The sequence below is a fragment of the Micropterus dolomieu genome, linkage group LG16 (genome assembly GCF_021292245.1).
Source record: "Micropterus dolomieu isolate WLL.071019.BEF.003 ecotype Adirondacks linkage group LG16, ASM2129224v1, whole genome shotgun sequence".
NCBI lineage: Eukaryota > Metazoa > Chordata > Actinopteri > Centrarchiformes > Centrarchidae > Micropterus > Micropterus dolomieu.
In genome coordinates, this window is record NC_060165.1 from 21,261,489 (window position 1) to 21,287,667 (window position 26,179).

General features: G+C 40.5%; 1 protein-coding gene across 8 annotated transcripts in view; it reads left to right on the top strand.

The window, feature by feature from the left end:
• Positions 1–26,179, top strand: part of celf2 (cugbp, Elav-like family member 2) — a 492,311-nt gene that overhangs the window by 136,479 nt on the left and 329,653 nt on the right. Inside the window, exon 1 of one of the 8 annotated variants that reach the window (XM_046072694.1) lies at positions 20,941–21,023. The exons of the other annotated variants lie outside the window; for them this stretch is intronic. The gene's annotated coding sequence lies outside the window, so the exon portion shown is untranslated. Of the gene's footprint in view, positions 1–20,940; positions 21,024–26,179 lie in introns of those variants that run through there. 8 annotated transcript variants of the gene reach the window in all.

Sequence of the window (26,179 nt, forward strand, 5' to 3'; positions counted from 1 at the left end):
CAGTATTTGCCTGTATGTTGGGATAAGATGAACCAGACAGTGATCAGAGAGTCCCAAGGTTGCACGGGGAACAGAGCGATAGGCGTCCTTTAATGTTGTGTAGCAGGTGGTCCAGTGTGTTAGTGTCTCTGGTGGGACACTTAATATGTTGTCTGTACTTTGGGAGTTCGTGGCTGAGGTGTGCTCTGTTGAAGTCTCCTAGAACAATGAGCAGGGAGTCTGGACGTTTTTTCTCCACGTTAGTTATCTGGTCGGGCAGGTGTAACTAACACACAGAGGTGGAATGTAAACAGCGACCAGGACAAACGAGGAAAACTCCCGCGGTGAATAAAACGGTTTACAATTTATAAATAATGTCTCTAAGTGAGGCCTGCATGATTTCTTCAACACTGTGACATCTGTGCACCAACCTTCATTTGTATAGAAACAGAGTCCGCCTCCCCTTGTTTTTCCCGTGACCTCCATTTCACAGTCCGCACGGACGGAGATTAAATCCCGGTAGGTGAAGTGCGCTGTCCAGGATGCGCTCGGTGAGCCAGGATTCTGTGCCAGTTTGTCGCAGAGGTCGCCGGTTCGAGTCAGGCCCGTGAAGTACATTCTCGTGAGCAGTCGCATGTGCTCTTTTTAATCTTCATTCCAACTTTGTTTGTTAACTCCATCTTATCAGCGCTACTGTGGGACCCGCAGTATATTTTTTAACCGTCCACAGCGCAGTTAAAACTGCCCGCTCCCACACGATTTGTGTTGGGTCCCGTGGGACCAGCAGTCAGCTGATGTTTTGTTCTGTGGTGCTGCAGTGTTGTTAACAGAGGAGCTGCAGCGTGCCCTCTGGTGGGCGAACTATGCAACACTCATGACCTGAGGGAAGGATCCGATTCTCTGTTTCTCTTTTATTAATTGTCATATCGGCGGTTATAAACGCAGATGAGGACATATCTGCAAGTAGCTTATATCGGCCGATAATATCTGCAAAACGATAAATCGGTCGGGCTCCACTGATACACATGGATACAACCTAACTGGTTGATGGAGACATGTTTCTAGTTTCTCCTTTTTCATTCCCTTCCTCCTCTCCTCTTCTCCTTATCACCTCCCTCTGCTCTCCTTCCCTTCTCCATTACTTTTCCTCTCCGCCTCCTCTTCATTCTCCCTCATCTCCTTTCCAGTTCTCTTCCTTCTCCTCATCACGCTGTCTTCTCCTCTTCATTGAAGTAATCGTTACTGAGAGCTATGTTGATGTTGAGGCTTATATAAAACTCCTCTGTGAGGGGATGAGATCAGAGCAGCCAGGCGGTGAGAACAGACTATCGGACGCGTTGCGCTTAACATGCATCAAATGAAATAAACGGCGTCTACCCTTCCGCCGCCGCAACCCCAACCCCACCCCCACCCCCTCAACCTCATCCAGACATCATTCTCCAATAAGTTTGCCTCTCTGACACTACAGCATCGCTGTGTAAACATCATTTTATGTAGTATACATCCGTACTGAGGTCAAAATCAGATACTGACCCTTTTCCTCATTAAAAAAAAAAAGAAACAGTCACAAGAGAGAGGTAAGTGACAGAGAAGTCATAGCTGTTCTGGGTGAGCTTGTTATGTCTAAGTGCAACATGGCTGATTGGTGTTTAGGGCTGAGGAGGCGGCAAAGGGCAGCAACAACCTCCAGCATAATTGCTATCAAAATGTGCACGCATGGAGTGTACCTGAAGATTTCATCCTCTGCCAAAATTAAGTCAATTAGGTTTAATTCTGAAAATGACACCAGTAGCAGACTTTTCTTCATAACCAATTTTGGGAGTGACGGCTAATAAGAACCGTTTGTCTGATTTGAAAGTATGGTAGCAGCGTGTGTTGCTGGGTGATGGAGACTAATTGCTAGCTCATGGCAGCTCCTCCACTTGTATGTCTGGTAATTTAAGCTCGTCATCACTATTCAGGCAACGGCGGTCCTCTGCATCCCTTTCTCAAGGCCTCACTGGCTCTGTGTTTTCAATCTTTTCTCCTATTTTTTTTTTCAAAATTCACAGCTACCTCAGGAAGTGTAATTACCGCTTCTTTGCAGTCACTTTCTATTTGTCAACTAACCATAGAGAATAGCTGCTTCACACACATTCAGTCAAGCAAATGCATAGCCACACACACTGCATGCTGTGCCCCGGATAGACTAATCATGGTTCACTTGCTGTATCTTGATGAGGTGTGCGTTACATGTGTGGGTGGATGCATGTTCTCTTTCGACTTTGTAGTTAATGTTTGTGTGTGTGTGTTTTTTTCTTTCCCCCGCTTGGACAAATGTGCACGCAATATCCTGGCACCTAATTGACAGGAAGCAGAACAGTTGTTGGAATAGAGACATTTTTTGATGCCGATGTCTAACAGTAGATTAGACACTCCTGCCTATTCAGCATGGAACTGTCATTCCTTCATTGTCAGCACCCCTGCGTCTTTCTTCCTACTTTCCATGACATCTTCCTTTTTCCCCATTGCCATCACTTCATTCGTTGGCATACCTGTTTCTGCTAATGAGCGGTGTTTAGACGAAGGGAGAACTTTCTTCTTATCCCATTCTTTGTCTCCCTTTCTTCTTCAACTCTGTTTTGGGAGTGATCCAACAAGCTCTTGCGCCTTTGGTTCATCTGCCACCGGTATTCTCCAGTTTAATGATCCACTCTGGGACCGAGGCTTCTAAAAGTGCTAAAAAACACTAGTGAAGCTGTGGGGCTCCTGGGCCTGTCGCCGTCTGATTGTACCTAAGCTTGAGTGTGTCATCTGAGACTTACTGGTATCAGGTGAGCGGCATCAACTCCTGTACTAGTGGCATTAGATTAACAATTGCATTGGGAAGCTGGCTGACTGAGGAGGGAAATGGCGAGAACAAGAGGGGAAGGGAAAGAAGAGGAGAGAATGAAAGAAATCAGTTGGTGGAAGAAGCAGAGAGAGTATGAAAAATATGCATTTTTTTTCTGAAATCATGAATTAAATGTTGTTATGAAATATATAGCATAATCAAGTTAAATAGGCCAATGAGGAGAACTCATTGCAGTAGTAGTTGGGCTAATACATATTGATACTCTGTATATATATATAATAAATCTACAATCAGTACTACCCATTTTGCCTTCAGGCCCAGTTACAACAAGGTGCTGGTAGTGTTCTTCAGGGATCCCGGTCAGTGCTGACTTGAGACAAACGTCTGATATTGAGATTTTTTGGCAGCACCTTCGTTCTGCAAAGATCTAGTGGCACCTCATCCCAGAGGTCTCTGTTGCTCTATTGGAGAGCTAGACTCTAGTGAAATCCCATCTTGCATGGCTTACCTGGGACAGGTTTTCTCTCTGCTGAAAGTTTCCATTTGACAAGACGTTACAGTGTTGAAACTGATAATGAAGACAGTCACTTCTTCCTAATAAAAGTGCTAAACAAAAACTCATGTTATTCAAGAACACCCCATTGAGATGAAAATTCACTTGTCTATCTCAGTCCATCTAATGACTATTATTTACCTCCTCCCGCAGTCTGTTGTTCAGTCTGTCCATTTATCCCATAGGATAATTCTTTTAAATGTATTGAAACTTTGTCTTTTTAAGCTTAAGCGTCATCCTTAGGACAAAAAGTCAAGTTTGCACTCAAGATATCTTAAAACATAATACACATTGCAATCAGATTGGCCCCAAACACCCTGAAAGGGAAAAACCCATGGCAATCTCAGAACAAACATTTTTAGCCATACTATTGGTAAGGCTTTGTAAAATTATCTTTCTCTTCCCCCTTCTCTCTCAACCAAACTGGTCGAAGCAGATGGCCGCCCACCCTGTTTCAAGGTTTTGCTCAAGGGGACTACCTGCTTAACGGGGGATTTTTGGTAGGGTCTAAACCTGCTCTGTATGAAAAGTGTGAGATAACTCCGCTATATAAATATAATGAATTGAATAGAATCTTTGTTTTGTGGGTTCTGTGTAAGTCATTGGTTATCGTTATTGTCATTAAAAATATAGGCGATTGAAATAAACAAGATTCAGGTCAACAAAATATCCTTGATAGCATCAGAGCACTGTTTTTTGTTTATGTCATCACATGAATCATATTCATGCAACTGCAGCTCCGCTCAACATGCACGACCAACCTCTACGCCCACCAGTTTGAGAACCACTGATGTAGGTGGATGTATTGAAAAGCCTCAATGGGCCACTAATAGGGTTCTAGTGTTGTTACTTTTACATCTAAAAGGTGAAACGTGCTCCAAAGACAGAAGTAGCAGTCAGACGGTAGGTAGCTGGATTGTGCCAATCCAGGGGAGTGAATGTAAGCAAATCGCTGTTTTTGTGTGGAGTTGATGAGCATGTCCAACAAGTGAGGACAAGTACAGTGGGGAGAACAAGTATTTGATACACTGCTGATTTTGCAGGTTTTCCTACTTACAAAGCATGTAGAGGTCCATAATTTTTATCATAGGTACACTTTAACTGTGAGAGACGGAATCTTGCTCCATGCAAGATCTGACCTTGTTGGGGCATCAGTGATTATGAGGAAGGTGAGGGATCAGCTCAGAACTACACGGCAGGACCTGGTGAATGACCTGAAGAGAGCTGGGACCACATTCTCAAAGAAAACCATTAGTGACACACTACGCCGTCATGGATTAAAATCCTGCAGTGCACGCAATGTCCCCCTGCTCAAGCCAGGGCATGTCCAGGCCCGTCTGAAGTTTGCCAATGACCATCTGGATGATCCAGAGGAGGAATGGGAGAAGGTCATGTGGTCTGATGAGACAAAAATAGAGCTTTATGGTCTAAACTCCACTCGCCGTGTTTGGAGGAAGAAGAAGGATGAGTACAACCCCAAGAACACCATCCCAACCGTGAAGCATGGAGGTGGAAACATCATTCTTTGGGGATGCTTTTCTGCAAAGGGGACAGGACGACTGCACCGTATTGAGGGGAGGATCGATGGGGCCATGTATCGCGAGATCTTGGCCAACTACCTCCTTCCCTCAGTAAGAGCATTGAAGATGGGTCATGGCTGGGTCTTCCAGCATGACAACAACCCGAAAAACACAGCCAGGGCAACTAAGGAGTGCCTCCATAAGAAGCATCTCAAGGTCCTGGAGTGGCCTAGCCAGTCTCCAGACCTGAACCCAATAGAAAATCTTTGAAGGGAGCTGAAAGTCCGTATTGTCCAGTGACAGCCCCGAAACCTGAAGGATCTGGAGAAGATCTGTATGGAGGAGTGGGCCAAAATCCCTGCTGCAGTGTGTGCAAACCTGGTCAAGAACTACAGGAAACGTATAATCTCTGTAATTGCAAACAAAGGTTTCTGTACCAGATATTAAGTTCTGCTTTTCTGATGGATCAAATACAATACAATAAATTGCAAATTAATTATTTAAAAATCATACAATGTGATTTTCTGGATTTTTGTTTTAGATTCTGTCTCTCACAGTTGAAGTGTACCTATGATAAAAAATTATAGACCTCTAGGAAAGCCTATAGGAAAACCTGCAAAATCAGCAGTGTATCAAATACTTGTTCTCCCCACTGTATCATCCCCTGCCAGTATGAATATAATCTATCCATGCTAATGCTATATATGTTTTAGGTGTTTTCAAAGCTATAGTTTGCTTGCTGTGGTCTTCATCAGAGTTGGTAAACTTGATGGGTTTTCCCTTTGGCTCGGTTTCTTTCCACACAGAAATAAATTCAACCTATCCTATTCTCTCTGCTCATTAGTTAGATGTGTCTGGGGCGTGAGCACAAAGCAAATACAGAAAGAAGGTACTGAAGAAGGTCTTATCTTCCCAAATATCAAGACGGCAACGCACTTTGTTGTAGTTCATGCCAGACGTCGATTCATTCCAGGGCTGGGTGCTAGCAACTATTGATTTTGTTCATCCACATCACATTTTGCAGAGCACACATGGCTGTGGGAGCCGTTTAGCTTGAATTTGTAGATTATGCCTTGTAGTTGGGTCACATTCCCTCCACAAATGAACTGCTTCAGAATTAGTTTATGAACGGACAAAATCACTTCCTCTTAAGGGCGGGCAGTTATTTTGGTCTGCACCTGAGTAAGATTGCTGTGTTCAGATGAGTGGTACCAATGTGGAAAAGAACCAATTTAATCAGATTTGAGTTAGTAGCATGATATGCTATTAAAATTTGTTTGTTCACTCATCAATAAAGGTGATGGAAGCTGTCTATTTTGGGGTGCAGTCATATCAGACAAGTAACTTGTCATTCTGCAACAGAGCAGACAGCTGTACTTTACAATGAGTGGTAATGTGTGAAAGAACAGACTGTTTTGCCCCTGAGGACTATTTTCAATGGATTTGCTGAGTTCCTGAGAGGACTGTCATGGTGTGTGTGTGTGTGTGCGCGTGCTCTCTCACAGACGGGGGCCTAGTGGATGTGTGAGGCAGTTTGTGTTGTGTAGGTGGAACCTTCTGGAGTGTTGGAGGAAAACCCATAGGAGGCGATGGTATTACTGGGCTGTAGCAACAGGCAACTTTGCCTCCCCAGGCTTATTCATTCTTACTAATAATTTCAGTAAAATTTCTTTTCCTTAATTCCTCCGTCTTTTTTCCCATCTTTTTGGTTACTTCATCTCTTCCTTGTTACTTTCTGTTGCGTTTGTTTGCCTTCCCTCCTACCCCATCTCCTCCTTTTACTTAATTCAATTTTCTTCCCATTCCCATTGCTTCTCTCCTTCCACTTTCCCTTTCTTTCCTAATTTCCCCATTTCTGTAAATCTCTCTCCCTCATATTTGGCCTTGTCTTTTCTGCTGTCACTGTTCCGACTATCTGTCATCCTCAACCTTTTTATTCTCACCTTTGATTCTTTCAGTCTGTGTAGAATGAGTCTGTGCTCAATAAACATGCGAAACTAAATAGTTTGGTTCATGAAAGAAGATACCGTAAGCATTCTTCAAAATGGAAAATCTGGCCTCAGGGTGGAGCCAGAGGAAAGGTAATTGTTGTGTAAATCAAAAAAGTTCATTTTCTGATTGTGGCCATTTTAAAACATCCCAGACCCAGCTTCCAAGGCTGTATAATTTCAGCAGTTTAATCTGTACCACATCAGCCTTAGCTGTACTTTGAGCTAAAGTTAAAGGTAATTTATGTTGGTAGTAAACACTTTCAACCAGGGCTAAAATATATTTATAAATATATCAACCATAACATTATGACCACCTGCCTAATTTTGTGTAGGTCCCCCTTTTGCCGCCACAACAGCCCTGACCTGTTTATGCAGGGGCTCAATTAGACCTCTGAAGGTGTGCTGTGGTTTCTGGCACCAAGATGTTAACAACAGATCCTTTAAGTTCTGTAAGTTGCGAGGTGGGGCCTCCATGGATCTGACTTGTTCAACACCTTAACACAACACCACACATTATCTTGCTAAAAGAGGCCACTGCCGTCAGGGGATACCCTTTTCATGAAAGGGTGTACCTGGTCTGCAACAACGCTTAGGTTAGAGTATGTGTCAAAGTAACATCCACATGAATGGCAGGATCCAAGGTTTCCCCGTACACAACAAACTGCGATGCACTGTGTTGTGACACATTTCTATCAGAAACAGCTTTTTCAGCAATTTGATCTAAAATAGCTCGTCTGTTGGATCGGACCAGACGGACCAGCCTTAATTTTTAGGGTTTGGAGTTATCCTATATACTGCAGGATTAAGGATATTTGTCTATACTTTAAGCTAAGGTACCTATCCCAATTCAAACAACATTGGACTGCTTTATGGAATTATTGGATTTACAGGATTTTTGCATCAATTTGATGAAGTACCTTGATGTGTCAGGTATTTAATTCACTGGATTACTCATCTAATAATGTCATGCATAAACAACATCTCAGTTGAACTTGATAGTAAACAGCAATATTGTGACATAACGTGCATATTCCATGGTAGATTTTATACCTATCACTAACTCCTACTCCTAGACCCTTTGCTTTTTGGATGGAAAGTCTCTGGGGGTGCAGATGTAAACATGTGAGACAGTGTCCACAATTTTTTTTTTTCACTGTACAGATACGAGGTCACATCCTCCACTAGCTTGTCTACACAGCAGCATGTCCATGCATGCTTCACACCAAGATTCCCTTTTCCCAGCTCTCCTGCCATTCTGTTGCCTTCTTCCTCCCCTGCTGTCATGTTTTGTGTGTGTGTGTGTGCGTGTGTGTGTGTGTTTTGCAGTGGCAGGCAGGCACGCAGGCAGATGTCTGACAATATTCTGACGTTCAGTCCTGCTGTCTGCCTATGACTCAAGGATAGTCCACACGCTCACAAACACTCACACATGCATACTCACACACTGGTGCTTGTTCCCAGTCCCACCGGGCCTAATTGGCCCAGCCTGCTTAGTACAGCACTATTATTCAGCACTTCTGACAAAAAAATATTCTGTGTGTGTGTGTGTGTGTGTGTGTGTGTGTGCAAAGCTTCCCAGTGACACTTAAAGAAGTCCCTCGAGAGCTTCATGTCTTCTCATGCTCTGACGCATCTGTCGCTAACTGAGGAAGGAACACCTTTCTGGGTTTCACACAAGTCCAGAACATTTCGCACATACACTATACTAAAAGAGAAAAAAGGAAAGATATGGAGAAGAAAAGTTTTGTTTTTTTTAACGCCCATCACAAGCTCACACCGCACAGCCGTGATTATGTTTTCCTTAGACGACTTATCAAAAATAATTCTTCACTCTCCTTTCCTTCCAGCCTCCAGATTGATTGCTTTGCCTTCCCTCAATAACAAACTAAACCCAGTGTGTTTGGCTCGGTGCCAGGCTACTGGAGCAGCGGCCCCCTGCTAGAAAGAAATCAGGACCGTGCCGTTGGTGTGTTCTCCCCCCTCTGATCCCTCCTACACCGACTCCCCTCCACTCCTTTCTGTCTCTCCACCCCAATCATTACTCCAATCAGCCGCCCAGCACCGTAGAATGATAATTTCCTTTCCTGGGGCGATTCATTGCATTAGTCATCAGGCAGTTTGTTTAGAATAACGGTCTCACCTGGTACTGGCCTTGTTTTGTGTCACATTTGCCAGGGTGCCCACCCACCATCCAGGGGACTTGAGCCATCAACTATATGCTGTTTAGGGTTTTTAAAATATCTTAGTAAGTGTGGAGTTTTTGGCCACTAGGAGGCAGAAAAGTGATCCATGCTGGCAGAAAAATACTGTACTCATGATATAAAGATGGGAGACAAATGACAAAAGTACAAACCTGAATAAAAGAGTGGCGATATCGAATGCAGATGCTTTCAGGGCTGTGCAATCAATCACATTTTAATATGATGTATAATATATGTAAATATTAATTACAATTTTGGATTCCAGTGATTATGAAAACAATATAATCGAGATGAAATTATTATTGTGCTGCGTTCTGTTTCGCAATGATGTCTTGTTATGAATCCAGCATCCCCCTTTCCTTTACAGCTCACCCCTCCCTAAGAGCCCAAACTCACTCCAAGAAGATGGGGGGTTATAACTGCTATAACTTGTTAGTCACCATTATTATCTTAAGTTTACAGCATTTTACACATCATAAATTAGCCTAGTGGCTGGAGGACTTTATATACTTTTCTTACTCACATTTGGTTTGAGCCCCGCGACTCTGTACGCAGGATAAGTGGTTGACGATGGATGGATGGATGGATGGATGGATGGATGGACATGTGGTTTGAGTAACTGGATCTTCCGACAGAACTCCACAATTGAATTTTAGCGTTAACTTTGAGATTTTCTCTCATCTGATCCCCCTTGGTCAACCTGGGGAAACACTGTGTTGCTGTCATCCTCTTGTGCTCTAAGATGCTGCTTGAAGTTTAAAACGTTGGATTAGTATTTCATTATTTCATGGGCTGTTTGGGATTAATGCATATATCGTTATTTAAAAAAAATTAAGCATTAAATTTTTTCAACTTCCACTGGTTTAGCAAGGAACACATGGTGATCTGACTCCATACTTCATGTTGGTTTTTCCTTTAATTTGTCGCCATCAGTACATAAAATATATGCTACTATTTACAGTCCATATTAGGGATGCAGCTGTTGATTATTTTAGTAATCGAGTATTCCATAGATCATACTATTTATTAATACCTACTAAACTCAAACTCACGGACTCTAGCAACAATAACAACAAATGCACAGTTGTACATTTACAACTAAGAATTGTGTCTTACATTTGCTGGCCTTCGTTTTAACTAGCAATCATGATTTACCTTAATGCTAACATTAGCATTACCGTGTTTGGGTGGTTTTGATTTTGATTGTGCCAGTCAAATTTGTTTGGGCGCGTGGCCAAAATTTGGGTGGGTTTGGGATCACAGTTAGGCAGTTTTCAAACATTAGCCCTTTATTGGTTAGAAGAGTGGATGTACTCCATCCAATCAGTCATCATAACGTTACTAACGCTCACTTCAAAATCACGTTGCTCACTGTACTAGTGTCCCTTCATTGTTTTGTCGCTATGGATACACACACACCATTGCCACTGCAGTCCAAGAGCTACATCTGTCAATTATGAAAACTTGAAGTCAGTGGATGAAAAAGCCTTTTGATGAAGTCATTTATTTGTAAGGGGTGGGACTGGGTGAGTAGGTGAGGATTGGCTGCGAATGGGCTCGATTGTGCAAAAAATAGAAATGGTAATAAATATCCATCATACATACATCTAAAAAGTAAGATCATTCATTGCTATGTTTCATTGTCATATGCCAATATGGTAGACATGACCTAATCCTAATGGACAACAACACTTTGAGATTTTATTTTCACACAAAGTGCTGTCACAAGCGCTAAATGCCTGCTCTGTGCCGGTGACGTTCACTTTAAGACTTTGATGAAGTTTTTTCCTCTTGTTTGGTTCTCCATCTGCTTGGCTTGTACAACTGCACAACGCTTTGAGTTTTTCTCGTCTGTTTCCCCGCCATACCTTCGATTTATTTTCTCTCTATTTTTTTTCTTTTTTACCTCTTGTCGTTATGTTTTCTGTCTTAAAACAGGCGCACCAAGGCAAGCAGTACACCATGTTTGAATGTGTTCTGACACCTCGTCTTCACAAGGCCTGATTTCCCTGGGGAAAATGGGCGTTTGGCATGTTTACATTTTGTTCCCATTTCTGTGTCGCATCAAAACCCTCCATCTCCTTTCTCTTTCCCACCACACTGCAAACGAGACGTTCGCCGAGGGAAAACAGATGCTGACCCGCCTCTTACACCTAAAGAGGAGGAAAAGACTTGTGAACAGACAAACAAGAATTGCCTTGGGAGGCAGAAACCCCAATCCGCCCACTGGAGTGTACAGGGCATACCATGTGTGTTTAGGAGTGTGCATGAGTGTGTGTTTGCTTGATTTTTGTTCATAGCCCCCCCCCCCCAACCCTTAATGCAAGCAAGCATGTTCTTTATCTGTACAGAAGGTGGACGCTTTTGGTGTTTAAACATGTCATTCGAAGTTATGAGGAGTGAAAACTTAGAAGTGAAAGCTTAAAAACTTAAAAAAGTTAATCTCTGTGGCCCATTACAGCTTTTCCTTAGGGATACTTTTTGAGGTAATGGCCTCCAGCTCTACCAGCCATCTAACAAGGAAAATGGTTGGGAAAGTAAACGTGGTACATTGGACTCAAACATCAATTGCAGCCTCGTCTTGGGTTGTGTCAGTCGGGTAGGTGAGATGGAAGGTGAAGTGCTGACAAGAAAAACAGACCGTATTTGACAGAAACATGTTCGTCCGCTCTTGACTCACTCTTCTCCTCACTCAATGTGTAAATTTTGACAGTGTGCTGCATTTTGATAAACTGACTGAATTCTTCCTCATCTAATTGTCCAAATCAGATCATTTCATTGGCCCACAAAGTATAATTCATTTGACTGTCTGCTCTATTTTGGTCTTTAATTACGAGTCTCCAATTATTGCCTTGAAGATTTTGATTAAAATCAGTCATAGGTCAGCGATGTTAACACTGGTCTGCCTTCATCAGCTACAAGTAAAGTGTGTCATTGATTTTTTCCCACTGATCTGACCATGCAGAGCCAATGCCTAGTTGGTGATCAGCAGCAAACAATATCAAATTATATCTTCCTTATATTGTGACATCGTATATGTTTTATAATTTTGAAATTTGATTTTTAAATTTACCTATTAAAATTACATTTTCGAAGCAAAAACTACATAATATGCTTCATATTGTTGTTTGTCCTGCTCAGAAAAAAAGCATCGGCCATCTCACGTCACTGTGTCTGTTTAAAAAAATTAATAAAAATCTTTCAAATGTATATATATCGGCCTCAATAATCCAGTATTGGGCTACATTGTTGTGTATTTTAGTGCTGAAATGAATAGTCGATTGACAGAAAAGGGATGCATATAAAAAATGCCAATAATTTTTGGTTTCAGCCTCTGAAATTTAAGTATTTGCTGCTTTTCTCTGTTTTATACTGTTGTAAATTGAATATCTTTGGTTGTTGGACTGACAAAAACTAGGCATGAATGATTTAGGGAAAAAATGTAATTGCAATTTTTCTGCCAGATATTACGATTCAATTTGCATTTTTTTTTTAAGTTCAACTTAAGTTCAATATTCATTGTGTAATAGACAACACAGGTCATAGAGCATTACAACATCAGACAACATCAAAACTGTTATGTGGCACAAAATAATGTAAAACACCCTGCACAGACTCCCAATCGTTTATCAACAACAAACACAGTTAAAACAGACAAAAAAAGAAACAATTTAACTATGTAGCCTACTTAACCACATAAGCACATAAATCAAGGACAATTGAAGAAATCAGCAAAATCAGGGAGGAATTATTCTGAAATTTTGCATGTGAGCTTTGTAGCCTTGCAGACAGCGGAACAAAACCGGCTTACAGAGAGCTGTTATCGGTAGTAGAAGCACACAAAATGACAAACAACACGTCAACAACATGAGGCAAACGCCATAATCCAACATGTATTCCTCTAGTTTGGTTTGTTGTTGTAAACTGTACACGCCCTGTACCCAATTTGATTGGTTAGTAGGACTGTAACAGGAGGCGTATGCCGTTTGTGGTAGACGAGCAAGTCTGTCGCACAAGGATGACGGAATGAATTTGTAACTGCACGACTGTATAAAACGGGTCAGATGCGCTGTGTATTAACCAACATTTTTAATTGCCATCTTCACGATCAGCTGATCGCGTTCTTTCAAAACAATCAATTTCGATTTGAAAACGATTAATCGTTCAGCCCTAGACAAAACTAGTCTATTTGAATACATCACCTTAGGCTCTGGGAACTTGATTGCTGTTCTTAAATTGGCATTTCATAGACATAAAACCGTCGATTAATCAGAAAAGAATTGAGAGGTTAATTGGAAATTAAATTAATAAATAGTTGCATTGCCTATGTATGTATCTGTCTCACGGGCCGATGTGTACTGTCTTTCACTGCCATCCTGTTTCTCTCTCTTACCTGCCATCCTTTTTTATTCCATATTTCATCTCCCCTTCCCCGTCTGCCGTATCCACCTTTGATCTGACAGGTACGAAAGTGTGAATTACCCTGTATCATCTGAATTGGCCGGAAGGTGAAAGGTGAAAGTCTAACTCCCTGTCTCATCCATAGCATATATGAGTATGTATGTATGTACTCTATATATGTGTGTGATCAAGCCAGCGAAGTGAAACGAGGGAGAGATGGGCTGCTGGCTGTCATTCTGATCGGAGCTCCGGATTGGCTGCTCAGTGGTCCGGAAGCTTAGATAGCCCTATTACACAGCACAGCTCATCTCAAGGAGGACTTTAACCTCAGCATGCGTAAGAGACCTGTATGTGTGTGTGTTTAAGTCTGACAGTCTCTCTTCCTCTCTCCCTTCATCTTTATCCTCATTCCATTTCCTTCAGTCTTTTACCTCATCTAACTTCTTCGCTCCATGTCTATCTATCTTTCACTCTCTCGGACCATAAGTGTGTATATATCTATATTTTTGTCTCTCTTTCTTTGTTGGTTTGTCAGTTTTCCCTCTAAGGCCTGGCTTATATGAGATCTTGAGGACCAATGTTTTTTTAAGCAACCAGTCACAGAATTTTACCTCTTCTGAATACGTCTTCATGCCAAAAGTTTCCCCTTGAAAGTTGCCTTAAGTATCCTGTGTTTATCTCAGATTTGTACTCTTTAAAAGCAGCAGAAAAAAGCACTGAGTGCAATAGACACTAAACATCCAAAAACAGGACTGATGATGATACTGAGAATCTTGTGTGTAGCCCAGAGGTGCCAAACGTGGGGGTCTGGACCTGACATGTTCTCTTTGCACTCATCCAAACTAAGCCATAACTTGCACCAAGGTGTTGCCAGTTGACAATGATCTGTTTGAAGGGGCTACAAGCTAAAAAGGTAAGAAATAGTTGTAGAAAAAGTACTCGCATCAAGTTTTTTAAGTTGATAAATACACAGGTATTTGCCATAAAATGTACTGGTATTCAAAATTGAATTGTTCAGAGTGAAAAAGAGGTTTGTTTCATTGTACGATGATTAGGCAAAGAAAGAAATGAATGAAAGTAGGCAGGGATATAACGAAGGAGATAAGGAAGCAAAGACAGAAGAAAAAAAGAAGGTAAGAAACAGAAGATGAGGTTTGAAACTGTTGGGCCTACAAAATGTCTGACTTTTACACAGGAGACAGTGGTTTCTTTCCCCAATTTCAACCAAGTGCTTTTAGTAACCTTAATTTAAACAAAAGACATCAATAATTGTTGTAACAGTGTATCTCTTCTAGAGGTCAGCGCCAGATTAGGAAAACATGTTGTTTCGGAGGGCAATGATAAAGGACCTACTGGTAATTTTGTTGTTTAGGTTGGAGGATTGGCTCACATTAGTATTTCAGTATTGTGTAAATGCTATTTCGTACCATCATCTACCTCCACGTAGACAACCAGTGTAGTATTGAACAGTATAATAACGCTTTTATCAATCAAAATAAATCTAACTGACAACGTAATGTCAATACGATGAGTTTTCAATAAAAGGCCAAAATCAGGCTGAATATTGACAAACTGAATATTACCCTCCATTTTTCCCGGTCCCTTTTCTTTCTCTCGCCAGTGATAAAATGCTCTCCCCCTCTCATTAGCCCTTTATTCCTGCGGATTTATTTCATTCCTCCTCTGCCTCCTTCCTTCTCTCTGTCACCCCCTCTAATTTGAAGTGCAATAGTTTCCCTCTGGCATGAAAATATTGCGTCATTCATCATGTCTCTCTAATTCGTCTTAGATATCCTCCACCCCACCACCTCCAATCCCCCCTCCTCCGATCACCCACCACCCCGCTGCACCACTTAGCTGTGATATTGCCCAGAGTCAACGAATACAAGGCGAGTCATATCCGTCCGTGCAGTGATTTTTGATACATTTGAACAGACATACAGTTCAGGAATGTGCTATCACTCTCTCTCTGTCTGTCTCTCACTTTTTTCTCACGCACACACACACTCAAACTGGCCGTATGTTCTGGCCAGTGGCTGGCTGGTTCTCATTGCGAGGCGATGGGTGTGGGCCATTTTTGCGGCTCAATGCTCAGTGCTAAGCTGTTTGCCGCGGTGACTGGCCAGAGGTGTATTGGGCTAAATTGAACCGGCTGCTGATTAGATGGCTACCTATCGATAAGACCTGAGTGGAATTTCAGCCTCGGCTTGTGTGTCCCGGAGAGTCCAAATGTAGCTGCGGGCTTGCAGCCGAGTCAGTTTGCTTAGAAAATATTGTGGAGGTTGTAGAGACTGTTGCCTCATTGCTTGACAAAGTTTCAGGAGCCCTCCTGTCAAATCAGAATCCTTCCACCTATTCCTCGTCTTCTTCACTGTCATCTTAATGAAAAGCGATAGCTCATAATTCCTTTACTGAATCTCTTCACAGGGGTCAATCCCATCATCAGTCTGCATAATTCACGTTCAGTCTCTTGGCTTTTTTACCAATTTTACTTTACCTTCTTTGATGAAAGACATAATCCTCTAGTCTTATTTTACTGCCTACAGAAAAGGCTGGACAGATTTTTAGTGCTGCAACTAATAAATATTTTCGTTATCAAGTAATCTGTCTGTTACAATTTAATTAATTGATTAATTGTGTTTTCTAGAAAATGTCAGAATATTGTTAAAATTTAAATCACTTTTTTTTAAGCATTTATTAAAAATGTCCTGAAAATAGCTTGCACCAAGAATTGTTAACTAACAAATGAAAATGCTTTGAGAGAGGTTAATTTGCACAATAAGAAAACATGCAATGCAATTTAACTATAGAAGAAACAAATGTGCATTGTCCAAAGTTGCATTATATTCTGTTGTATTTCTGTAGTTCTGAATTGTCACCTGCAAGCTGAATTTTTTGTTTCCCTTTATATAAAGATATTTTCACCCTAAATTGGAGCAGAAAATATCTCCAGAATTCAGGAAATTAAGTGTTTAATGCTCCAATTTTCTGGGGGAGTATACCCAGACTCCCCACTCATATATTTCATATTTCTTCAAAATAGTGTTAAAAATGTTCTCATCTTGTTCTCGTGTATCATCACATTTTGTGACCCAGTGGAATCATCACGCCCCTGATCAGGGCCCTTATGTCCCCACCACTTTTCAACACAATGTGACACCCTTGGTTCAACCAATAGTCCAAAAACCAAATACATTTACAGTTCAGAATGATACAAAATGAGACAATCAGCACATTTTCACATTTCAGAGGCTAGAATCTTTGACATTTCAGTCATTTATCTGAATGAATTCAGTAGTTAGTATATATTGCATTATTATATTGTTCATATATGATAATTAAATGGCAATGTACATGTTGCTAACATATCAGAGAGCAGCATTTATTGGGGGGTTTTAATAAGGCCTGTTTATTTAAAATACAGAAAGCAGCATGTAAAATATAATGGAATCATTTGAAGAGATGTGGAATAAAGATTTGACAAAAAAAACTCCCAAGTATTTGAATGCTGGTAAAACAGCAGGAAAATAAAGAGGAAGGCTGTGAGCAATTTGATATTTTTTACGGCTGTGTTTGGAGTATTTTTTATTCTGTTTGGGCCATCCAGTGGTGTTTGTATTGATGTGTGAGGTTTATCTACAATTCATCTGTCTCAGACAACACTGTGGCGCGGTGTTGTTCCCATTCACCGCTCTTCCTATCATTAGCCATGACAGAATAAAGCAGTATTGAGCGGCGGCCTGTACCACCGTCTTATTAAATAGTGTGTGTGGTAGGCAGTGCTACAGCAGTGAGTCTGTGATACTGCTGACAGCAGCAGTTTAGGAGCCTGGACTGGCCGTTCTGACGGCATGCTGTTATTATTGTGATCACTATTAAACTCCATTCAGGTACAATGTGATGTGAATTGTTGTCTGACTTTATATGTGCAGATTTGAGTGCTGAAGTATTTTTGCCTTTGTTTACACAGTGAATGAGTTCTTTGGCTGACAGTAGAGACATTCAACAACTTCAGCATTCACATGCAGTTTATGCTGAACCGAGAGCAACATTAGACACCCCACACATAATGACTAACACATACGGATGTTTGAATCTTGGCAGTCAGAAAATAATATATATTAGAAGACTCCGTAGAGATCGAAGAAAACACACCGAACGACAGGTAGACAGTCATGTAACTACGCAACCTCTAAATCCCAGAAGTACACATATTTTTGTGCGATTCTTTTAACAAAATAGAAAGACTTCCATTAACAGTTTGCTTTACTAATTTCTAATGCAGTTTGAGCAGAAGAGGCACTTAGATTAAATGCTGGATGGGTTAAACTCCACATAGGAAGCTTGAGTCGAGCTGTTTTTCTACCTTGATTATAAATGAATTCTTGAAATAACACTTTCTTTCTGTTTTAAATGATTTCTTCTCCTGTTAACTGTCCATTTTCAAGTTGTGAAATAAGCCCTTTTCACAGCAGACATGTTCAGTTGTCCTAGTAGGAAAAGCATAGGTGTTACTAATAACATGTGACTAATGATGGCTCCATTCTAGGGTCCCAGTAAGCCATGGCAGTGGGAGATAGGCTAGCATGAGCAATACCAGGATCCTGAAACTGAATCAGCTAAATAGAATTTAGGCATCATTAATTTTTGTTACACCTCTGCTTTTCTTGCTGTGACAAGTCAAAATGTCTTCTATGAAAAAGGCCAGTAAAACATGGCTAAAATAAGCTTGATCTTGAAAACAATGAGCAGTGACTAGATCAAAAGGCAGGTGATTAGAATCAGAGTTTTTTTCTTCTGGATGTCAACACAACTGACTGAAACCGGGCGATTAGTCGTGGCATCACAATTATAACTGTAATCAGTTCAATAATTGTTACCACTTCGCACAAGCGACTTTAATTTTTTTTTCCTCGTTATTTTTCACAAGGGTCACTCTTTCTGCTTTACATTAGTCAAATGGACACATTCTGTGATCATTTACATTTCTGTCAAGTGAGAATATTTTCATCTTCAGTGAATGCTTTAGTTGGTTGCTTTAGTTTGTGTATTTTGAATGCTGTATGTATCCGTGTGAGTGAGCTATTATCAAAGGTGTGAAGGAGGTGGGAGCAAGTGATGTCACATTTCCTATATGCTAGATAATTGCAGATGATGTGCATTCACTCATATTCCTTTTTCAACTTTAACTCAGCAGTTAGACTTTTATATGGTGCCAAACAAAGCCGACTTCAATATAATTAACTAACCCAGTCCTAACCAGGCCAGGACCTGGACAGGATGTACCACCACCACCAGGTCATTTTTCCAGGTCTTTTGACTGTCGCCCCAAATGTAACTCAACAACAACATAAAAAACTGGCAATGTTGTTTGAAGCCCCCCCCCATTCAGCCTGCCTGTATTTACTGTATTTAGAGAGAGGGAGACAGAGAGAGAGAGCATTGCTCAGAGCTGCAGGGCTTGTCGGCGACTACTGAATTCTCCCTAACAAAACTGTAATCAAAACATTTAGATAAAAATTTTGTCAGTCAGTGTCTAATTAATGAGTTTGTTGCATAAACGGTTAACAGTCCGCTGCAAAGTAGCAAGAGAATAACATGACACACCTGACACCTGTCACTCTCTTTGCTGTCTCTGTCCTCGTCGCTCAAAGACACTTTGCTCTGTTTGACTGTCTCTCTGCTCCATGGTGTATCACTTTGAAGCGGCTGTGAGCTGCACTTTTTTTTTTTTTTTAGAGGTGCTGAAGTTAACAGTTGTGTGAATGTGTAGTGTGATTTATTTCTGAAGTGTTTTCAGTTTTGGTTTTCTACTTCGGGTCAAGATCAGTGGGCTCGTCTCATCCAGTACAGGAGGTAGCCTACCATGTCAGCAGAGCAATAACGCAGGGTAATGCAGGATCAGGTAGATTTTGTTACAATATTAAGACTTCATTCTCATTAGATTGCGATTTTACTTTTGAGACTTTTGTCTCAAAATATTATTCTGCAAATATCAGAGAACACAGATATGTGGGAAAGATTCTGAATGTGCAGAAAGTTTTGAACATGAGTAGAAAACCTGCTGAAACACAAGAGCTATTAAAGTCAAGCAGTTTATTACTGAATTACAATTCCTACCTATTTTTTTTTTGTGTGTCGATACAAGTAGAGCTCATTTACTATTTGCTTTATAGACTTACTTTGGTCATGTTCCTTCCCCCATTGTACTATGTTCAAGTTGTGTAGCTGCATCCCCGGCTCTCAGCTGTGATTTTTATTAAATGGTGTTAGAGCCGATATGAATGATGGCCAGGACTAGCAAAATCATGCTAACTCTGCTCAGGTTACAGACTTTTACGTCAAAGCAGCATTGTATCTGTAGTCCTGTGTCTACTTGGATGAAGCATCACAGTATTGTTTTATAAGGAAGTGGCTAATGAACAGCTACACATGGGCCAGTTAAAATATACAGCTTGTTTTAAACCATAAAACTCTTTGTTGGTCCAGTCCTAGTGCATGGCTTTATTTTCCTCTGAGCCTGCCTTATATTGAAGAACATTTAGTTTAGAGGTGGTCAGAATTTAAATTGGATTTAACTTTAAAGGTTAAGGTGCGTCATGGTTAAGATAGAATCATAATTTTTAGAAGGACAAATGGGAGGTCTTCGTGTTTGTAGTAACACATTGCTCATGCTACAGATGATGCGTGGTCCCACAGAAATGAAAGTCTCTCCGTCCTGTAATGGCATGTGTTAGTCTGATCATGAGAAGTAGTAACACTGATGGAGTCTAGTGGTTTGGCTGTGTGGGAGAGTGACACTGTTAGCTTAGCCCAGCTATTTCAGGGCCCTTCCATGCTAAACCATCAGCACCCACACACACGAGTGCCAGTACTCGCATGCAAAAGCCTGAGTGTTGAACTCCATTAATACACCGATTTATGTAGAAGCCGCTCTCCGTGTTTTAGTTTGCATGTGAAGCTTATGTAGCTTTGACATGCCTTGTTCGTAGACACAAAAACACGTACATTTTTTTTTTTTACTGCCGCGTTTGTTTAACATCAAAGGACTAATTTAAGGATTTTTCATCCTGTACCTATGATATATTGGAAATTGAGAAGAAAATGACATGTTGTTCTTCTTCTGTAAGTATATACAGCTGTAAACATTCAGCAAACAATATGAGCACATAAAAGGACAAAAAAAGACTTTCATTAATTACTCTTTGCAATCCAAATTCTCATGTTGCTCCTGTCTTTCTATCTCGCCCACTCGCCTCCTTACATCGCTGCTGGTCTCACTCCAGTGCATCAATGGAAACGTGACGCCTCTGACAGGAATACTTGTAATTATCCTCCCACACTCCTGTCTCTTGAAGGTGATTGGACGGCAGGTTCCTTTCCGACGCACTAGCCACCGCCCACGGCATCTGTCCCCCCCCCCCCCCCAACACCTCCCCACGCAACCACCGCCATCAAGTCCCCCTACTTTACGCCAAATGCTCCAGCAGGCACCTCCCACCTGGGATCTTGCATGAGCCACGTCTGACAATAGGTGCAGTTTAGGTGAGCTGACAGGTGAAGCACACACACATACTGTACTCACAAATAGATACACAGCTCAGCCAGGCAGTGACGCACATTAGGTCACAAAGGTAAGTAATTCTTATCACCTGTCAGTCAGGCTCTCTCACACACTAGCAAGGTGGTGGACCGCAGAAGCAAAATGCTAGTTTTTCTCCTTTATTTTATCTGTTTCTCTCCCAGTTTCCTTTATGCTGCACTTTGTCTTCCGAATTAATACATGAATTTGTGGAATAATTTTATATATTCCTATTCTAGATATATTTTTAGACTTATAACTGCTCAAATGTGAGAATTTACCGGCTTTAGTATAATAATAAGTTTGTCAATATTTTAGCAAGTTTAGACCAAACAATTACTTATTATATATATATATTATACTCATTATAACCATAGATTTAATGATAAATGAATACAATCATTATTTGCAGAGATGTGGTTTACTAAATGTGCCTGAAATATTATACTTAATCTTCTGTTGTTGGTATGAATCTGTTAGAACAATGACAGGACATAAACGTTACTCACTATATGTAGGACTGCTTTTACTTTTTTTTGAAAGACTTACATGTTACCTGTTGTGTTTCTTCTCTTTGGAAATAAGTGAATTCATTAATAATTAAGTGGTTTAATTATTTCATCATAATACATTTGTTCAAGAAATTGGAGACTTTATTTTTATTCATCAATATCAGCGGGATTGTTAAGACTGCTTAGGTTTTGCCATTACTTTTTTAGCACACAGCAGGTAGGCACAAAGAAAATGTGAAAGGGATCCGATTGCGATTAAGTGGATCAGCATGTGTTAGTTGAGAGAATGTGGAACAGTATGTGTCTTAGACCAAATAGACATCCCAAAACTGCAGTGTTACCATGTACAACAATTCAGCGGTGAAACCTAATCCTGGTTCACTTCTGGCATGTCACTTTTTTTGCTAGGATTTTCAAACTTACATCTTTAGTGGCTTACTTTCTCGTCTTTGTACCTCAGCTGTCCTACATTTCACAAGATGCAGTTTGACAATACTGAGTAAACAAGTGTGAACTTAATTTCAGCCCTGGGTTATAAATGTAGGCAAAGACGGCAGCAGCAACACAGTAAGTGCAAGACACCCCAACCAATTTAGAGGTAGTGGTGTTGCATTCTACTTTTAGCATAGGAATAGATATATTTTACTAAGGTTTTCTCCCTGTATTAGGAAACTTCAAATCTTGCTTTTTCAGCTGACATTAAATATTGATGTTTATTGCTGCTTCTAAACCTGTACTGGAAATACCTTGATTTATAATGTGGCCTTTTTAGACATGTATCCATAATAATATAACAAAAAAATATATACAACACTGAATGACAGGAATTCAAAATACACCATCAAATGTTTTAGGGGGGTCATTTTTCTAAATCCTTAGGATAATTGTCTTAAGTCTGAGTGTTTCAGAATTTCTTGAAGTACGATACATGCATGCAAGTGTCAACAAGCTGAACAGTTCAACTTTGACCCAACAGAAAATGTCACTATTTGCCCTTCCACAAAGCCACACTAATTGCTTTGTAACTGTGCTCCGTAGAAAAGCATTAGTCATTGAGCGTTTGTCACGGCTGTAGCGACTAAAAGATGAAATTCTTTGTTGGTTTGATGAATGACTTTATTTCCACAGCTCATGGTAGATGGGTAAGCATGTTAATTAAAGGCTTGCCGATGTTCTTGAACTTATTACCTAGCTTTCTGCTAATGAGTGAAATGATGCCAAATTCTTAAAAAAAAACCCGAAATCAACAGCCGAGAAAACAAGCTTTATCTAGGACTAGACTGGAGGAAAGAAACTCACTTAGAGCTCTTTCACTACATCACCTTTACAGAGAAATAACTCTTTTCTTCCTCGCTGCCCATATCTGCACTGTAATGGCAAGTAATTTAAGGGAAATTAACATTTTGACATGCTCCTCTGGGGTTGAGGAAAAGTGGAGAGGAGAGGATAAGAGAAAAGAGGATGAGGGAGTTTGGGAAGGAGACATAAAAAGGATGAATTAGTATTTAATTCAGTATGGTTGAATCTGTGGTCCAAGGGTTAAGTGTGGTTGAGTTAAACTGTGGTCTGCACTCCCATTGGCCGAGAACTCTTAACTGTCTAATGGAATTTAAAACCAGCAGGGAGCGCCAAGACAGATGGGGCACAGACAGAAAACATCATGACCACCACACATCTGTCCGGCTTAACTTATGTCTACCATTTTTCATACCAAGCACATGTCACACTGTGTTGCTTTTAGCATGTAACATCCAAATTGGATGTGGTCCTGTGTAGTGTAATGTGCCAAAACACTACACCTGACATACTATTGGAATTGCTAGGGTTTTCCCATTTCTCTTTCATTAATACATTTTTATGAGCTATTTCTGTAATTACAAACAGGAATAATGCTTGCTTTAGTTTGTCTTTATGTTTCCCCTATAGGGAATTTAACCCTTTTGCATTCCAGGGATTACAAAATACATTTGACCACCATTCAGCACCCTACGTCTTCTCAGGGTGTTAAGAGATGGCACTAGAGCCACTGAAACACCAGGGGAAAAGAGAGTGATGTCGACGACCTAATAATTTGACACAGTTCAAGACAAAAGCCATGTCCCACAAAATGAGTTGATGCTTCAGTAAACACCTTGCATTTGTGATTGGCTGAATGATCCAATGCAAAAGCTACTTGTAATGAAGCTAAATTGCACCGCATTTTTTGACTCTAGGAACCCATAGCGCTGCACAGTGTTGAAGCTAGTACACGTGGCAGTGCCTTTCCCAATGTTGCCTTTGGGTCCTCTGCACATGAGGCACTTTCAGCTATCCAACACTTGGTTGCATTATGCAAATTTCCGTATGTAGATAGGAGGTGAAAGGTTAAGCCCATAAAGCCTGTTTGAGAGCTTCCTTTGTGATCACAAAGCTATAATGATAATCAGCTACCAAATAAATCTACACTTTGGAATAGCCAATGGGAACCTATTGTTTTCAGTCTAGCTAAGGCCCCTTGCTTTAATCTTAGACTTTGGAAAAGCCAATAGGAGCCTCTTGTTTTAATCTAGACTTTAAAGCAGCCAATACAAATCTATTGTTTGAAATAACATTTTCAACAGCTGATGGGAACTTACTGCACATAAGGACTTCAGGATCACCAGAAAAGCAGTAACTTCAATAAACTATCACCTTTTAATTGAATAAAGATCTAAAATAATTTTGAAACAAACAACTAGAGATGAAGCTTTATAGTATTTTTCTCTCCCTTCTACTTCTTTACCTTCCATTATCTTTTCTTTTTCTCATTCTCTTTGTCTCTCGCTTCGTATCCCAGCAGGGCTATGTGGATTAGTGCTGAAAGCTAATGAAATGTAATTACCGCCTTTGTCGATAAGAATCGATCGGCTCGGGTCTCACAGGCCCATTCCCAGAGAGGGTCCCAGAGGGGCCAGTGTTGCAGCCATAACGGCTGCTACGCCTCTGCCCCCTCCCCCAGCGCCCAGGCTTTATTTCCTGTCTGGTTGCAATGAGCAATGGGAGATAGCATTGACAGGGCAGGATGAAGTGGAGTCAGATCTGTCGGATGGTCCCTCAGCATGGCCTCGCAAGGGGGAATGAGATTCCTTATCAAATCAGCCGGATTAGAGAGAGGGTGTCAGGGAAAACGTCAATTCCTACATCAGACGCAAGAAGATCAGGTTTAGGCATGTTTGTGCGCAAGCATTTGTGTGTAGGATATTGTAAAAGAGAGGCAGTGTGTTGCTTCATTTGCTTAACTTCTTTCCTCTGTTTCACCTCATGTGAACCAGTATTAATATTTTGCAAACTTTATCTGCTTGTCTTCGTGATTTTTATTTCTAATTATGATTTCTGTTTTAATTTACTTTCTGTTTTCAGAGGAAGTTGGCTAGTTTGAGAAAAGTTTGTTTTGTTATTGAAATGTTTCACTGTTAGGGGCAGAGGGGATATCACTTTAATGCAGCTTTATTATTAAACCAATGAGAAAAGATGTGCGCAAAACTACTCATCTAGTCTACTAATTATCTATAAAAATTTACTGCCAAGTATTGATTGGATAAATATCCACTTTCTTTTACTGTGCCTTTGATTACTCTCATTTAAGAAGGACTATTTACCACTTTGATTTGAAAGGCCAAAATGCCTTTCAAAGTTCTCTCTGTGGCATTTTGATTATTATTTTTAATTTTTCCAAAAGTGAAATTGGTAACCTATCTATGACCTTCACTGAATATTTTGTTTTTTGTAATAGTAAAAACAAAAGTTGGTCCCCTATTTGGGAATGTATATTTTTCTTTGCACCATCTTGCTATTGAACAAGCTAAGAGACAGCGTAGTCAGAAAAACCTCTTTTAGACAAATTTAAAACATGCAGTTCAATTACAAAATGCACTCAAGGAAATCTGAGTTAAGCAGCCTACAGATGTTTTGTGTGTGTCCACTGCTCACCACTGGAGCTGTGTGTTAACTGCAAGGCGGAGCAGAAACACAGGAAAGACATACATCAGTTTTTTATTTATTCTTTTAGTAGCACTCTTACTGTACTCACAGTAAGACAAGACAGATATGTCCATCCACACATGTAAATCTGGAGCATAGTATACCATTTTGTTTTAACCTTGTTTTTCCATTTTATAATGGCTGTAGTATAAACATACCTCTGCACGGTTGATTCACTTTATATGCTTCATCTTATACAGGAGATATGCAGATGGAGAAATTGACCTTACAAAGCTGGAAAGGTCTCACGCCTCCAGTGTGAACAAACATCTCATTTTGGCTTTAGCTAACAGATACACCAGATGTTTTGTTTGTAGTTCCAGAGCATTTTAAGCTTTTCTACATACATTCAGTAGTTTCCCGGTTGCTGCTGTTGTCTGTTTAATAACCTTGGACACCAATAGCTTTTGAGTGTTTACAATCATCTGCCAAGGACATTACACTCCCATCTCTGTGTATCTCTCCGTTTGATTGTTTGTCTGTCACCGTATTTTCTCAAAAATGAATGGATGGATTGGCATGACATTTGCTGTGCACACATTTTTTATCTGGCGCCACCATCAGGCTTCATCACCACAGAAATTCCTTTGTGCAGGAACAAGACACCT